This window comes from Pseudorca crassidens, chromosome 8 (assembly GCF_039906515.1).
Source record: "Pseudorca crassidens isolate mPseCra1 chromosome 8, mPseCra1.hap1, whole genome shotgun sequence".
NCBI classification, from domain to species: domain Eukaryota; kingdom Metazoa; phylum Chordata; class Mammalia; order Artiodactyla; family Delphinidae; genus Pseudorca; species Pseudorca crassidens.
In genome coordinates this window covers 74,686,573-74,704,709 of record NC_090303.1, presented here as the reverse complement: position 1 = coordinate 74,704,709, position 18,137 = coordinate 74,686,573, and the positions used below count along the sequence as shown (strand labels likewise).

The following is an 18,137-nucleotide window of genomic DNA, read 5'->3' as shown; positions in this document are numbered from 1 at the left end:
TGTTTTTTCAGTAGGCTTGTGGTAGACTAACAGATCAGGGGTTGTACACTCAACCACAAATATGTGAAAATATGTAAACTATTCCACACACTTTCTGGGCATATAAATTCACAAGCAAATGTAACAGTAAAATAATACTATAAGCACTTAGAACACTGCTTAACACCCAGTGAGCACTCAAATGTTAGTGAATACATTATTATTTATTTTGCAACTATTATTCAAATGTGAAAACCACCACTCTATACTCTAGGAATATATGTATGTACACATATTTCTCCTATCCCGTCTCTTTTGCCTTATTTTTCTTCATTTTACCTCGTGAGAATTCCTGTCATTTCTCCCAAGTAACGCAGTCATGTTAACGCTGTGTGCACACACCAGTGTACACCTGTGTGCAAGTGGGCATAATTATTCTTCATCCATCAACACAAAGAAGATATTATTATTTTGTCTCTTGACTCATTACCTGCATTACCTTTACTCTTAGAAATCTGTTTTTTCTAAAAGCTATAAGTGCATAGACTTTAATTAGAATGTCTATCCAACACAAGCAAAGAAAGCTTTGTTCTAATATTTTTTAAATATTGAAATGCATAAAAAGTATGTTTTTTCAATAATCCCACTTTTAAAATCATATAAAATAGGAAGTTCAAAAGCTCAAGTTTCTTTTCCATCCATTCATCTAAGGTATATACTTTTTCCAATATTTTCTAAAGTTTACAAAGACATGTCTTTATATAACACAGTTTTTAAACATTAAATTCTTATATGATTGTGGAACTGCAAATTACCATCTAAAAAATATCATTAATAACTCTCTGGTCAGTATATGTAGATCTATCTCATCTTTAAATGGTTACACAATATTCCATTGTATGGATGTGCATAATTTATTCAAGGTAATTGGACCTTTATCTTACTGAAAATGCTGAACCATTATGAAGAAATTGCAAAGATTATACATAAGAATAAATACTTTGTTGTAGCTAAGATAATAATAACTAATATTTACTAAATGTTTACTATGTGTCAGGTATTATTTTGGGAACTTCACGTGTATCAGCTTATGTAATCTTCATAAAAACCCTACAAGGTAGGGTTATCCACATTTGATAGACAGTGGTCACACTGCTTACTAAATGATGAGCTGGGATTCAAGCCCAGGCAGTCTGGTTCCAACACATAGACTCTTAACTACTCTTCTATAATGCCTCTTGAAAAATAAAAAAATAATTACCAAAATTATATTTTAAGAATTCAACTAAAATGAAAGGAAAATAGAAATCAACTGAAAATACGGAGAAGAAAATTCTTAAAAGAGAAGGGTCACCAAAAAAACTAAAAATGACAGAAAGGACTAAACTGAAAATTGCAAAACTTAAGAAAAATGCATCCCTCGCAAAAATAAGTGGTCCAGGTCAACAACCAGTGGAGAGCACAGGCATACCTCAGAGATACTGTGGGTTCGGATCCACACCATCACAATAAAGCAAGTCACACAACTTTTTTGGTTTCCCAGTGCATACACAAGTTATGTTTACACTGTACCGTAGTCTATTAAGTGCCACAGCACTATGCCTAAAAAAAAAAAATGTTAATTTTAAAATACTTTATTGCTAACCATCATCTGAGCCTTCAGCGAGTTGTAGTAGTAACACCAAAGATCACTGATCACAGGTCACCATCAAAACAAATGTAACAATAATGAAAAAGTTTGAAATATGTTGAGAATTACCAAAATGTGAGACAGAGACACAGAGTGAGCAAATCTGTTGGAAAAATGGTGCTGATAGACCTGCTTGAAGCAGGGTTGCCACAAACTTTCAATTTGTAAAAAGATGCAATTTCTGCAAAGAGCAATAAAAGAAAGCTCAATAAAATGAGGTATGCCTGTATCAATAACAGTGTTGAGACACAACTGCAGGAAATGGGCAAGGGCAATACACTTCAAAAGGGTTGAAACCAGAATAGTATCTTAACATAAGATCTATTTCAAATTGCATCCCAGATGTTGCACATGAATAGTCACACAAATGGGGGTGGATGTGGCCATCAGAAAGGCAAAAGGAAAAGTAGGATGAGAAAATGATTCCTGGGTAGAGATATAGTTAGTCCTCCATATCCACTGGTTCCACATCTATGGATTCAACCAACTGTGGATCAAAATAGTTGGTAAAAAAAATTCCAGAAAGTTCCAGAAGCAAAACTTGAATTTGATGCACACTATTGACATAGCATTTACACTGTATTTACAACAACTTACATAGCATTTATATCATATTAGGTATTATAAGTAATCTCGAGATGATTTAAAATATGCATGTAGGTTATATGTAAATACTACACGATTTTATATAAGGGATTTGAGCATCCGTGGATTTGGGGGTGAGGGCAGTCCTGAAACCAATCCGCCACAGATACCGAGTGACAACGGGTACTTCCCACCAGAGGCCATAGTCTATATGCGACAACTTCTTGCTGACTCACTGATGTAGCTCTTTCTTCAGCTTATATGTGAGGGTGTATATATGCATACATAAATACATTTTTCTGAGTGCCTATACTTATTTCTTGGCACAGATTTCTAAGAGTAAGTTAAAGGCTGCAATATTTTTCAAGACGTCTACTTTTTAGATAACTATAGCAGGATCAGTATGTTAAAAACGTTAGGTCTCTGGGCTTCCCTGGTAGCGCAGTGGTTAAGAATCCCCCTGCCAATGCAGGGGACATGGGTTCAAGCCCTGGTCCAGGAAGATCTCACATGCCACGGAGCAACTAAGCCCGTGCGCCACAACTACTGAGCCTACATGCCACAACTACTGAAGCCTGCATGCCTAGAGCCCATGCTCCGCAACAAGAGAAGCCACCGCAATGAGAGGCCCGCGCACCACAACGAAGAGCAGCTGCTGCTCGCCGCACTAGAGAAAGCCCGCGCCCAGCAACGAAGACCCGATGCAGCCAAAAATTAAATTAATTAAATAAATAAATTTATATATATGTAAAAACACATTAGGTCTCACTTGCCAGCAATCTGGACACATATGACAACCTCTGACTCCTATTAAGGTTTCTATACCCTCTGGATGCCTGAGGTATTTCTAAACACTTCAGAAGGTTGGGATCCATATGGCTAAAGACCCATCTTTGACAAAACAGATGCCAAAATTTTAGTTTGCTCCCATTCTTTCCTCTGGGCAGCTGGCATGAGCTGAGAAAATGAAGACAAATATTAATGGCCTGCCTAAGGAAAACATAATGAAAGAAAATGAAGGAAGATAAAACTGATTGATGTCCTCCACACCCCTTCAAAAAAAATCACATAATACATTCCAAAACCAAAGTGATCTCTGGGTTATCAATTATGTCTAATTACGCATGCCTGCGGCCCTGCCTGCCTGTGACCCTGCCCTTCCATTAGTAAAGCGAGTACTGTGAATTTCAGGATAAAATTAGCAAAGAAAGAAGAGATCAATATTCAAAATAATTTAGCGGTCAAAATAATTATTGTTAAATTAGAATGTTGCTGATAAAGAAAGATAATAGTGACAATCTTAAAGTAAGTCAATAGTAATTTTTAGAAGAAACCCCATTCATAAATTGACTCAACAACTATTTCCTGAAAGCCTACTGTTCTGCACTCTAGGGATACAGCCATGAACAAACTCTCTCCTCTTTGGAGCTTATGTTCTAGAGGGTGAGATGGACAAATAAATACGTAATATATCAAGTGGTTGTACGTGTTATAAAGAAAAATAAGAGGAATTAACGAGGAGTGATTGAATGGGAGGGTTATTTTAGGTAAAACTGTCAGATAATGTCACCCTAAAAGGATGACATTTCAACAAAGACCTGAAAAAACTGAGAGGAAACTACATGGGTAACATGGAAACCACATGGGGGAAAGCTTTCCAGAAAAACAAAATAAAATACATCTATTCTTGAATATTCAAGACTCAGTTTTCTACTGGAAGATATCCCCTTTAGTGCTATGATGCTGTCATTAGTACAAAAGTGGTTGTGCTGAACTGAAATAAATTCTCTTTTCTAATGCAAAAGAATTCACTCTTCCGTGAACTGAAAATATGTGTGTTCTTTTCTTCAAAGTTTAATAGACTAAATATACCTATACTTGCAAATATGTAAATGTTTATAAAAATCACCACAGAAGACAATACTCAAAATAGCTTCCTACCACATCAGACAACTAGCTTAATAAATGTTATCTCTATTAGTTTGGTAAGAACTTAAACCACATATTCTCTTCAGAGTACATACAAGACCTAATTTTAAAAGTGTCATATCTGGAATTTCTCTGGAGCTGTATCCTTTGTTCACATTAAAGCTTTATTTTCTTACTATTCCTCTTGATGTGCATTTAGCATGTTAAAGTTGTGTGTATTTTAAAATACCACCTATGCATTTATAAAGTATTACTTTAAAAACAACAAAGAAGTGTTTTAATGGCAATACATAAACTATAGAAAAATGAAAAAAAAATCAATGATTCTGTTCTTTGGAAAAAAGGTACAAATATATAATTAAAAACAAACTCATAGTAAAGCTCCCTGGTAGGATTATAGAAATTTGATTTCTTTGTATATGTCTATAAAATGTAGCCCTTTCTGCTTCAACATAGTATCACACATACAGTGAGCCTTCTAACAGGTAATTATATTCTATTTCAGAGCCCTGGAATGAAATTCTGGTACACTAATGTTATAAGGAAAAGAAATTCAAAATCCAGAGAGAGCGAGAGAGAAGGAGAGAAAGAGATACTACTATGCTATTTGATTTAAAGGAACTCTAAAATAGGAAATAAGGATTTACAGAAAAAACATATTTGGGTATTTGGGATAATTAATTACTTTTAAATGTTTTAGCTTCAAAACACATTTACCACAAAAGTCCTTTACATAGCTAGTGCCTAAAAATGGCATTTTATTAACAACTTCACAAAAAAATTAATTTTCTCACCATAATTAGCTATCTTGCCAAAGATCCATCCATAGATCAAAAGGGATCATTTACAAAGAACATGTAAATAATGCCTAATTTAAACACACACTGGGATTTTGTCATTATTCGGGGTATGGAAAGTAGGTCCCTGCCCTGGTGGAAAAATCTTCTTTGTTGTTTAGTTTAAGATGAATCTGTCAGAAAACAGTGTCACTGTTACCCAAAAGTTCGAATGTACGGTAGTATAATTTTGAATTACCTGCACAAGTTTTGGGCAAAGATCCACGTCCATATCTCCTTACCACCACCTTACCTCCCAACCCCACCTTCACCCCGTCCAATCTAAAGAAAGCCCCCACTTAATCATCAAGAAACACTGCCCTTTGTTAACTTCACCTTAACTTTATTCTTGTACCAACTTACCACTCAGTGAAACTAGAAACTGAGAACAAGACTAAGCAGTTTAAAAAAGGAAGAGGTCAGTTACACTCAGAAAATTTAGGATAAAAACTGAAATTCTCCAATTCACTTCACTACGTCAACCGCATCTAAAAGATCAGGCCACACACATGCACAAGAAAATCAACACAATGGCAAAAACGTTTTACAATCTCTGTAGACTGTATATATTATTTTATTCTCTCTGTGGCATAATCTGAACTCAGATATTTGTATTCTAAACATTCTGGCCCAGAGGGTAGAAATGTGGATTAAATATGGGTTGCAATTTATTTTAAGTCTGTTTGAGTAGGACCCAAACTGAAATAGAAGAAACAACAAGGGTATGTCTGAGAAATTCCCTTAAGTATTTATCCTAAATTAATCACAATTTGTATACAACAAATTCATACATACTCAGGAATAAATTCATGCATAATAATTTTTAAAACACACTATTTACAAACGTAACCAATGTACTTTTTAAAATACTAATTCAAAACAGTATATTTTAAGTAATTCTACACGGCTGGAAAATATTTTAAATTTAATTTTACCTGTATAATCCATAATGAAGCAACAGGCAGGGAACCGGGTATTTTCCAAAGTAAAACCCTATCAGACACAAAATGAAACAGCTCCCTGGACAGGCAAACCACTCTGGGGAAAGCCTCCTGCCATGTGACATTGAGCACACACACTTCTGCTTATCTCGATTCAAGCTGCAACGGTCATGGCTCTGCTCTCCTTTGCCTGTTCTTTTAAAGCCATCCTTAGAAAAGTCTTTCTTAGAAAAGAACTATTATTTCTTCCCATTTCATTCCTGTAGTATTAGTTTAAAACTAGGGAAAAAATAAATTCTCTTCTTTCTTTAAGTGAAAAGAACACAAGACGGCTTCCCTGGTGGCGCAGTGGTTGAGAGTCTGCCTGTCGATGCAGGGGACACGGGTTCATGTCCCAGTCCGGGAAGATCCCACATGCCACGGAGCGGCTGGGCCCGTGAGCCATGGCCGCTGAGGCTGCGCGTCCGGAGCCGGGAGAGGCCACAAGAGTGAGAGGCCCGCGTACCACAAAAAAAAAAAAAAAAAACAAAACAAGATATCTATACTTCATCCTAGTACTCAGGGTTACAAACCCACATAACCTGAAATGAATCAGCATCCAAATTTTTAGGAAAAATATCGTCATTATGTTCATTCCTTTGATAGTATGCACATGTGATCAATTTGAAACATTTGATTTGTAAATAAACCTAATACAGGTGATGAAAGAACTATCCTTTAAAGCATATCTAAAACCTTTAACTCATTTGTCTGAGTCCTGAAACAGACATCAGATGGAAAGGACATATGGTCATTCCTGAGACAGACTGCATCTGATGTAATCTTTAATGTCACATTGTCACATGCATTGAGCCATCTTTTCCTTCATTGTCAATTGTTTTGATCTTGAGTGTGTCCTGGCTAAAGAAACCTTAAGAATGGTTACTCCATCTTGATACAACAATTCTTTAGACCTTGCCCAAAGACAAGATATAAATAAATTTTTTAATTTTTTATCGGCTTTCTTTTTTTCCAGCAACCTGAACAGTTGGACAATTTCCAATTTAGAGACATATTAATGCTCCCTTAAACTGCAGCTACTTTGAGAAAGATAAGGCATTGGTGTTTTGAGTGGTTTTACTGGAGTAGCAGGATGTTTTGTTTTGCTTTTACTTTGCTACTTTCCTTTCCATTGAATACATTTCTCCATGAGATAATTTACAAAGTTGACAATACTATACAATATGATTCTAATTTTCAATATAATATCAAAAGTATAAATAGTACAGAAATCTAAACATTCTGGGCTCAATATCATCGATAATTTTATGAAATAAATGAGGAAGCATCATTACATTCAGCCATCTAGTCAAGGCTTCATTACCATAAGCAGATCCCATTACACTGCCATTCTGCTAACAGTCAAAAGCTGTTAATTCCCATCAACCTCACCTGTCATTGTTGCTAAGCAGCCTTGTCTCACTTCTCGAGCTTTAATTCTCTTTGTCTCAATCTAGGGTACTGGCTGGGGAGCCTTCCATGGGCTATAAAAATTTGATATACTTTCTACCTGGTAATTAAAATGTGCAAATGGTTAAAACATTAATGCCATGATTGTTTTAAAATGGTATGTTTAAAATGCCTAATAATAACAGTCTTAATTTCCACGCAACTTAAATGTGTGTGACAACACTGAGCCATCATCAGATGTCACATGAAATGACGTTTTAAGCCTTTCACAATTTAGTACTGTTAGCATGGATTTTTAAAGTTCTTTAATTATTTGAGCAGCATTATTGTAAGAGCAACTGTTTTATTTTTATCTTTTATATTTTACTTATAACTCTTAAGTCACAGATATTTTAAGGAAATGCATTTTATTAACAAAATGAGAACATAATGAAAAATCCAAATTAGAAAGTAGAAGATAGATGGATAGATGGATAGATAGCTATAAAACCTACAATACAGTTAAGTGATTTGCCACACCTCAGAAAGCCAGCAGAGTGGTTGAGAGCCAGGCCCTGTGTCAGACAGAGAAGGTTTAAGCCACAGCTTAGCCACTGCTTAGGTGGATGATCTTAAGCAAGTTTTTAAATCTCTCTTGACTTCAATTGCCTCATAAGTTAAGTGACAAAGGGCCTAGATCAATGCCTGGGATGTGATAACAGCTAATATGTAAACAGCACTTAATGTGGACCAGGCACTGTTCTAACTCATATATTAATAACGTACTTAACGCTCACAACAACCCTGTGAGGTATTATCTTCATTTTATAAGTGAGGAAACTGAGGCATGGAGGGTATGTAACTTAACTGAGGTCACACACTATACATAACAGAGCCAGGTTTTAACCCAAGTAGCGTCGTTCAGAGTCCTTGTGCTTAACGACTACACACACTACCTCCATAGAGTAGGTGATCAATAAATGGAAGCAGAACAAGAAAAACTGTTTCCAAAAACTAGGTTCATCCTTTCCAACCCTGCAGTTTGCCAGATATTCTAATAAACCATGTATTAATAAAAATTCAGAATTTATAAAAATTATCTTTTTATAGTCCATCTTCAATTCCAACATGCAGAAAAATTAAACAGACAACCAGAATGAAAGGGATAAGGCGTACAGTCATTGTGATAGCTTAAAATGAGAGCTGCATTAGCCAGTTAGGCAGAAATAAGTACTCAAGTGCAGAAAGCTATAACCATAAAAGGACCTGTACTATGTACTACCTGCACACTCCTAGCAACCACTATGTCCCTCCCTCTCTACTTTTCAGTTTCCAAATGTCACAGTAGATACTACTTGTCTGGCCTCTAAAGAGTCTGAGCAGGTTCCTCTGACTGCACCTTCAAAGCTCACTCAGGAGGACAGCACCTTCGACTAGACGCCCCTGCCTTCCTCCCCAGGAATCTTCTCTTGCCTCATCTCACCCCTGGCAAAGGAGACTCGCTAGTATGCCTAGACGCACTCCTCAGACATGGAAACAATCACATCACAGCACTCTCCAAAATGTACTTACAAGTCATGGGAGTCAGAGGTCCTTTGCAGGTCACCTGTTCCAGCCTACAGCCCAGGGACCACTGTCCTAAGTGTAACTTACTGACTCAGGAGCAGCCCATGCTGTACCCCCAAATCGTATCCCAGATTCATGCTACAATTTACCCCTTCACAGTCCAAGCCGGAAGAAGCATAGTTACTGAATCAGCAGGCCTGGGGTCTAGCCTCTACACTGCCACTCATTACCTCTCTGGTCTGGGATAAGTTCTGGAACCCTCACAGGTGTCTATTCCCAATGGGCAAAATGAGGAGGTTGAACTGGATGACCCCTAAAATCCAGTTCAAATCCAATGATACAGGATTCTACTTTAAACCAATTACAGCTGGATGAGAAAACTCAAGTAACTCCCGCCAGGGAGCTCTTCCTCCTACTCCAGCCCACAGCATCCCCTCCTCCATGCTGACAGGGCTTTGGGAACAGCTCCACCTCAAGGGTGGGAAGCCAGGGAGCCAGCAGGTATTGTCCAAATCCAGTGCATTCACGCTGAATGGCTGACTCTTCCAACTGTTCAGGCACTGTTCCTCCCTAAACAGGCCCCAGTAACTCAGCCTAGGGGTGAACAGACAAATACAAACATTCATGAAACACAACAGAAATAACTGTTGGAGGCCAAGCCTACTGGAGAGTTCATGCCCTGGTGGGTCATATCTCTTAGGACAACAAGGCCTGGGTGCCAGCAATAAAGTTTCTGAAGGTGACCCCTCCTTCCAAAACATGACTGAGACAGCCTGGACAGGGAGCGCCAAGTTTTCTGGAGATGACAGCTCAGACTGAGACACACATCTCCTCTCTTTGTCCGCCATGGCTTTCCTATCTGGAGTAGTTCTTGGTGTGGGAGTCCATAGCCCTTTACCCCCCTCAGAAAAGGAGAATGTACCATAAAACCATTTACCATAATTTTTGTTGTTGCTGTTGTTGTTTTGTGTGTTTTTCGCGGTACGCGGGCCTCTCACTGTTGTGGCCTCTGCCGTTGCGGAGCACAGGCTCCGGACGCGCAGGCTCAGCGGCCATGGCTCACGGGCCCAGCTGCTCCATGGCATGTGGGATCTTCCCGGACCGGGGCGCGAACCCGTGTCCCCTGCATCGGCAGGCGGACCCTCAACCACTGCACCACCAGGGAAGCCCTACCATAATTTTACCATAGTATCTTACATTGTATTTCCAACCCATACAATAACTCACTTTATTGCACATTTTAAAACCCCAAGCTCAGGACTGGATTAAAAATGCTTACCCTGTTACTCCAGAAATGATAATATGGGGTTTTCCCTCCAGTCTCTATTCTCACCCTCCTCACCAACAAGTCAGTTATGTCAAAATGCCTTAACGGTATGCTTCATCCAAACTTCCTTTCACTCTAAGTCAGAACAAAGGTTACCTAACAAGTTGATGCTCACCCATGCTTCTCACCACCCACTCCAGCCTGCATCCACCTCAGTATTTCCTTTTCATGTTCTGTCATCCTTCACTGGTTTTGCTTACTGAGCTGCACGATTACCACATGGCCTATTCCATAATGTGAGAAGACTCCACTGCAAAATGAGTTCTCTGACTGAAGAAGATTCTAACAGCATGGGCCCATCTCCTCCCATGAGTGAGCTCTCCATACCTCGAAACGTTTAAGTAAGCTAAGACAGAGAAGCATCAAGCACCAACCAGATAACAAAACAGCCCTATGCAGTAAGACGGGGACTGTTCAACTCAATACCATGGCCCAGACCAGTGCTATACATTCTCCAAGACAAAATTAAGAACCATCCTCACCAAGCACAAAAGCACAATTATGACCAAAGGCAAGCTGAAACCTGAGAGAAGATCTGCTTTACCCAACTCCAAACCTTCAGGTTATTTCTAGATAGACAACACCTGTTTGCTATGCTGGAAAAGAACGGTGGCAGAATCCAAAGCTCTCAGTAGCTGTAAAACGCAGACCTCTTATAAAGTAGCAGGGCCACTCGTTTCTTACACGAGCCCCAAGAGAACTGACATCAAGTAAACACAGATGGAGAGAGGGGGGAAATAACTTTTATAAGAGGTGGAATACCACTGATGTTTTTATTCTATCAAAAGATTACTGTAGGGCTTCCCTGGTGGCACAGTAGTTAAAAATCTGCCTGCCATTGCAGGGGACACGTGTTCGATCCCTGGTCCAGGAAGATCCCACATACTGCGAAGCAACTAAGCCCATGCACCACAACTACTGAGCCTGTGCTCTAGAGCCCGGGAGCCACAACTACTGAGCCTGCGTGCTGCAACTACTGAAGCCCGCGCGCCTAGAGCCCATGCTCCACAACGAGAGAAGCCACCGCAATGAGAAGCCCGGGCACTGCAACAAAGAGTAGCCTCCGCTCGCTGCAACTAGAGAAAGCCTGCGGACAGCAATGAAGACCCAACACAGCCAAAAATAAATAAATAAAATAAATAAATTTTTTTAAAAAAGATTACTGTAAAATGAGACATTGGCTTAAATGTTTAAGGCTAACCAATGAAAAAGAATAGCCATCAACTAACCTTGATGTAAAATTAAGAGTCATGAAAAACATAACTAACATTATTAAAATGTCTGGTAAAAACATGAAAGATTAAGATTTTCTGCCCACAAATATGAATCTAACAATAAATGTTTGTTAATTTTACACTTTGAAAGTGAGGGTTATTTTATATATATTTGAATCAAAGTTCTAGTGGAAAGATCACAAGCAAAATCCAGGTTTCTACAACAGAGAGGTACCCAAGCCAAACATATCCTTCTGTAGAAAGCTTCTTTAGAAAAACCACAGACCTTCCTGTGTGGTTTTGGTCTGTTCACCTGGCTGGCAAAAGGAACCACTGGAAAATAAGCAAAGGAAGTCATGAAAAACAGTCATGAATGGACTACTGTGGGTTGTCCCTGAGGCAAAAAAACAGTGGAGAATCCTTCAAGAAATGTAGTAGCATTCAGCTAGAGTTTTTGGTAAGCAAAGAAAGCCACAAATTTCCATGGTACTCCAAAACATAAAATAATACTGATGTGTACAGGGGCCGGCACTCTTTCTACAAAGGACTAAACAGTAAATATTTTAGATTCTGTGGGACCATCCAGTCTCTCTCACAACTACTCAATTCTGCCATTATAGTGCAAAAGTAACCATAAACAACACATAAACAAATGAGTATATGTAGCTATATTCCAATAAAACTTTATTTTTAGACTGTGAAACTGGATTTCTCATCATTTTCATGTATCATGAAATATTTTTCTTCTTTTGATTTTTTTAAACTACTTAAAATATTTTTTTAAAAAAAACACTGTTAGCTTGCAGAAACAGGTGGCCCTCAGACTACAGCCTGCCAGGCCTGTTCTATCATCTTTAGCTGATTTGACCTTTCTCTGAAAGAACTCTGATTTTCAATTAGGTCTCTGCCATTAACAAAGCGCGCAAAGGTAATGGATTCCATCAACAACTGCTTGACGGATCAGGGCTGGAAATTTAAGAAAACTTGTACCCCAATTCCCTTCTTTTTTAATGATATTATGAGCAACACCTAGTCTTGATAGCCCACACTACCTGTTCACTCCCTATCATGTTAGAGTTAGTAGTAAATGCTGAATCAACTTGTGAGAAATCAACTACTTTAACAGTGTAACAAAAACGTTTCCAACCCACATACATCTATAGCCCTCAAAAATTCTATAAAAATGGAAATCATTAAGACCTCCAAATCTCCTCAATTATACTATAAGCCAGGAAACTTTATACAAAGTACACTCATAGTATAAAACACAAGTAACAGCTAGTTTAGTATGAGAAAATCTAACCCCATTCACCAACAGTAGCTGAAAGAGAACTCTTGAGAAACAAGAAACTTAGATTTCAAGCCTAAATGCATAGTCAACTACTTCAGGTAGCCATTTCACAACAGTACCTCATTTTCATGAAATTAAGACGTAGGTTTAGATTATTTCTGTGGTCTTTTCTAGCTCTAAAATGCTTGTAACGAGCTACACTAATTATATCTGATGTAGCTCACTGAGAGTTTCAGCAATTTTCACTTTTCATTATCCTTCAGATAAGAAGCAGATAATTTCTTCTCTGCTCTTTTATCTCTGGCTTTTTGAAAGGCCAATGAAAATATATTTCTGATTAGGACAATTGCTGCCTCCTTAGAAATATCCAGTCTTAACACAGATGCAAGTGATTCAAGAGAAAATTTAATGTAGTATGATACTTGGAAGATGCTTCTAGAGACAAATATTTGTGTCTGCTGCAACTATAAAATACAAATTGTGGAGCCTCCTCAAAACAAAGGCACACAATCATCCTTTAGCTACCACAGAAATGTGTCTTTAAAATTGCTTCATTTTTCTACAGTAATCACATCCCCACTCTATACAAACCACACTGCAGTCTGCCTCTAGAAACAAGCAGACCTGCATTTTGTCCCTGCCATTGCTACTTGTAAACTGAAAGGTACTCACCTCCAATTCTCATTTTCCCCATCTGTGGAATAGGAATGCCGTTCTTGGTAGCAATGTAAATGATATATTCATAATTGTGTATAAATATTGATGTCTTCTGGAAGACATCTGCAATACACCGTTAGGTTTCAAAAATAAATTGCAAAGCAATAGGAATAATATGATAACACTTTAGAGGGTTTTTTTTTTTTTGAAAAGCATACAGTGGGAAAAAGGAAGGAAATTCTGACACATGATACAATATGGATGAATCTTGAGGACATTATCTAAGTGAAATAAGCCAGTCATGGAAAGACAAATACTGTATCATTCCACTTATATGCAGTATTTACGGTAAGTCATAGAGGAAGAAAGTAGAAGGGTGGTTGCCTGAGGCTGGGAGGAAGGGAAAGGGGAATTGTAATGGGCACAGCATTTCAGCAAGATGAAAAAAGTTCTGAAGAATGGTTGCACAACAATCTGAACGTACTTAACAGTACGGAACTGTACACTTAGAAACTAGTTACGATGGTAAATTTTACATTATGTACATTTTACCACAATTTAAAATTTTCAATAAATTTTTAAATAAAATAAAATTTAAGACACTTTAAAAAAGCATACAGTGGATACTTTGGCAGTAAAACTACTGATGATTTTCACTTTCTATTTTATGTGATTTGTCACTGTTGCAAAAGTAGAATGAGTTTACTATGGAAAACATTCAACCCAGAAAAATAAGAAAAAAGGTATTTTCATTTTATATGTAAATAAGCCTAAAAGCCTGAAAACCATAAAAATCTACCAGCTAAGGGTCCAGTTAGACTTTTTTAAAAAATGAAGTATAGTTGATTTACAATGTCGTGTTAGTTTCAGATGTACAGCAAAGTGATTCAGTTTTATACATATATTCTTTTTCAGATTCTTTTCCATTATAGTTATTACAAGATAAAAGAAAACTACAGGCCAATATCACTGATGAAAAGAGATGCAAAAATCCTCAACAAAATACTACCAAGCCGAATCCAACAACACATTAAAAGGATCATACACCATGATGAAGTGGGATTTATCCAAGGGATGCAAGGATTTTTCAATATCCACTAATCAATCAGTATGATACACCACATTAACAAACTGAAGAATAAAAACCATATGATCATCTCAATAGATGCAGAAAAACTTTTGATAAAATTCAACATCTATTTATGATGAAAAAAAAAAAACTCTCCAGAAAGTAAGCACAGAGGGAACATACCTCAACATAATAAAGGCCATATATGACAAACCCACAGCTAACACACTCAATGGTGAAAAGCTGAAAGCATTTCCTCTAAGATCAGGAACAAGACAAGGATGACCATTCTCGCCAATTTTATTCAACATACTATTGGAAGTCCTAACTACCACAATCAGAAAAAGAAATGAACGGAATCCAAATTGGAAAAGGAAGAAGTAAAACTGTCAGTGTTTGCAGCTGACATGATACTATACATAGAAAACCCTAAAGATGCCATCAGAAAACTACTAGAGCTCATCAATGAATTTGGCAAAGTTGCAGGATACAAAATTACTACACAGAAATGTCTTGCATTCCTATACACAAACAACAAAAGCTCAGAGAGAGAAATTAAGGAAACAATTCCATTTACCATTGCAACAAAAAGAATAAAATACCTAGCAATAAATCTACCTAAGGAGGCAAAAGACCTAAATGTCCATCAACAGATGAATGGATAAAGAAGATGTGATAGAGAGATATAAATACAGATAGATAACATAGAGATATCTAGATCTAGATAGATATATATAGATATACCTAGATCTATAGATATATATAGATATATAGATATAATGGAATATTACTCAGCCATAAAAAGGATGAAATAATGCCATTTACAGCAACATGGGTGGACCTATGGTTTATCAGACAAGTGATGTAAGTCAGAGAAAGACAAATATTATATGATATCACTTATATGTGGAATCTAAAAAAATGATACAAATGAACTTATTTACAAAACAGAAAAAGACTCACAGACACAGAAAACAAACTTATGGTTACCAAAGGGGAAAGGGGGGGAGGGATAAATTAGGAGTTTAGGATTAACAGATACACACGACTATACATAAAATAGATAAACAACAAGGACCTACTATATGGCACAGGGGACTATATTCAATTAGTCCTGAAATACATTAAAATTGCATACTGTCACCAGGAACTATACATACAATTAGGGTCAGAATGGCTAGAAGAATGATAAAGGATTGATAAAAAGGAAGTATATTTCTGTTCTTAAATTTGTAGGGAAATACTAACTTTAAATGGCATTTATGCAAGTTTGTTTAAATTTTTAATTTGATAAAACAGCGTATAAAGAATAAAAATTTCATTAACTCTAATGCCTAGCAATGCTTGTTGAATGAATAAGTGGACACACTTGAATAGAAACCAACTCCTTGAATCTCAGTAAATATACAAACCATTCAGAATAGATAATTATATTACACTGCTACCAACTGGTGGCAGCATCCCTAAAACACAAGGACAATAACTAGGAAAGGACGAGTTCATTCTGAAACTTTAAAAGATATAAGAGGGTGACAGACTTGTAACAACTTTTCTCCTTTGAAAACTTCACTATTTCCAATAAAATATGGACACTGTCCTTTAAAAAGGCAGGGTCCTTATTTTATTGGACTCTGCTATAAACAGCATAAATAGCATCGACTCTGCTATCAATCAACTATGAAAAAGATATGCGGTGGAAAAATTACTTGGAATTAGAGCAAAATCGAATTTTGGATTCTACTTTAGGCAACAATGTACCTCAGGTTTTCTCAGACATGAAATATGTGAACCTCTCAGAAACCTATTACCCATATTTCATGTGTGAGAGCATCTAAATGGCAAAATGTCGGGAGTTAATATTATTTATTATTATTAATTAAATTATTATTGGTGACTTTTTCTTAAATAATAAAACATCTCTGAAACATTTCTATTTATGATCCATGTATTTGTTCATACATCAGCTTTCTAATATGTTAAATGCCTAAAGAAAAAAAAAAAAACAAATATCTTTCCTTTGACTGAATCATTCTTTATATGGTACTCCATCTTCTCGATTCAATTCAGATTTTTTTCCCAGGACTTTTTTTTAGCAGAAACATGCCCTACATACTTTTCATGAGCATAATTTATTTTTAAATTTATGTCTGGGAATTCAGCACTGTATCTTAAAACAGTGCTTCACGTTAGTCATTATTTCCACAGCCCATCAGCACTTAGGCAGGAAGTGTAATATGCAAAGAAGGAACTGAATCTCATGGAGTCTATCAGAAATGTCCCTTGGCGTTTCATAAAAATCTGATACATAAAAAAAAAAAAAAAAAAAAATCTGATACATATATCGTGAAAACTGGAAATGTTTTTATGTTAATGGTAACAACCAATGTAAAGACAAAGAAGAGGGCTTCCCTGGTGGCGCAGTGGTTGAGAATTCGCCTGCCGATGCTAGGGGACACGGGTTCGTGCCCCGGTCCGGGAAGATCCCACATGCCGCGGAGCGGCTGGGCCCGTGAGCCATGGCCGCTGAGCCTTCGCGTCCGGAGCCTGTGCTCCGCAACGGGAGAGGCCACAACAGTGAGAGGCCCGCGTACCGCCAAAAAAAAAAAAAAAAAAGACAAAGAGGAAAAACAGGGACAATTAATGACTCATTACCACAGGAGATAATTGAGGGTGAAATAGATTGAAACTGAGGCTAGACTCAGGATCAACAGCTTTTAGATTTTCCACTCTGTAAAATGTTAAAATAATATTACATTTTATATTTATATAATATGAATTACTAACATCAAAAATCTGCCCCCATAACGAATCATAAGTAAATAATGATCAAATAAAATGGGAGACATTTTTTAAAGTTATTTTGTCAATATTATAGTGCATTAACAAATACCTTCTGCTTCAGTAAAATTAGATTCAACAGACCTATGTCTGGGCATTTCATTGAGAATGCACATTCTAGGAATGTGTGTATGTTTCTTTAAAAAATATGTATACACTGAGGATAGACGATGTAACAATGAACAAAATACAGAGGCCAGTGAACTCCAGACATTATACAGTAGCAAAACACTTAAACATAGCCATGTTTTAAAAATATCTAAAGAAATTAAAAATATATTAGGTTCCCACATACTATTTACCTAAAATACTCCTAATTATACTTGAATCAAGTCTTCATAGAAATGTATTATAAATGTTTTCTTTTATCCAAAATAGCCCATGAAAAATGTCATCTTTTTAAATGTTTACTATAACTTACACATTTTTTAAAATTAAGTACTCTCTTTAAGCTATTCTAAAGCATTACAAGATAAAAATAAAGGCTCATAGAGAGTTCTTAACACCAGACATAAAACGTAAGTACACTAAATGTAAAATACAAGTATAAAAAAGAAAAAATGTTTTATTTCTATAATCAAAAGTCTATTTTCAGATACTCATCAACTACAATCAATGCCTATTCAAAGACAGATTTCTTAAAGGTGATAGATATATTTAGGTCATTTGGGGGATAGTGCAATGACAACGTCTACATTTTTCTCCCTGAGAACAAGAACTTGGTTACATAAGTCCTCTAGATGCACGCAAAGAATTAGGGGAAAAGTATGTGGGAGGCATGAAGCTT

General features: G+C 36.8%; 1 protein-coding gene across 7 annotated transcripts in view; it reads right to left on the bottom strand.

The window, feature by feature from the left end:
• The window catches only part of ST7 (suppression of tumorigenicity 7), a 254,173-nt gene that overhangs the window by 202,348 nt on the left and 33,688 nt on the right, over nt 1–18,137 (bottom strand). The window lies entirely within an intron of this gene.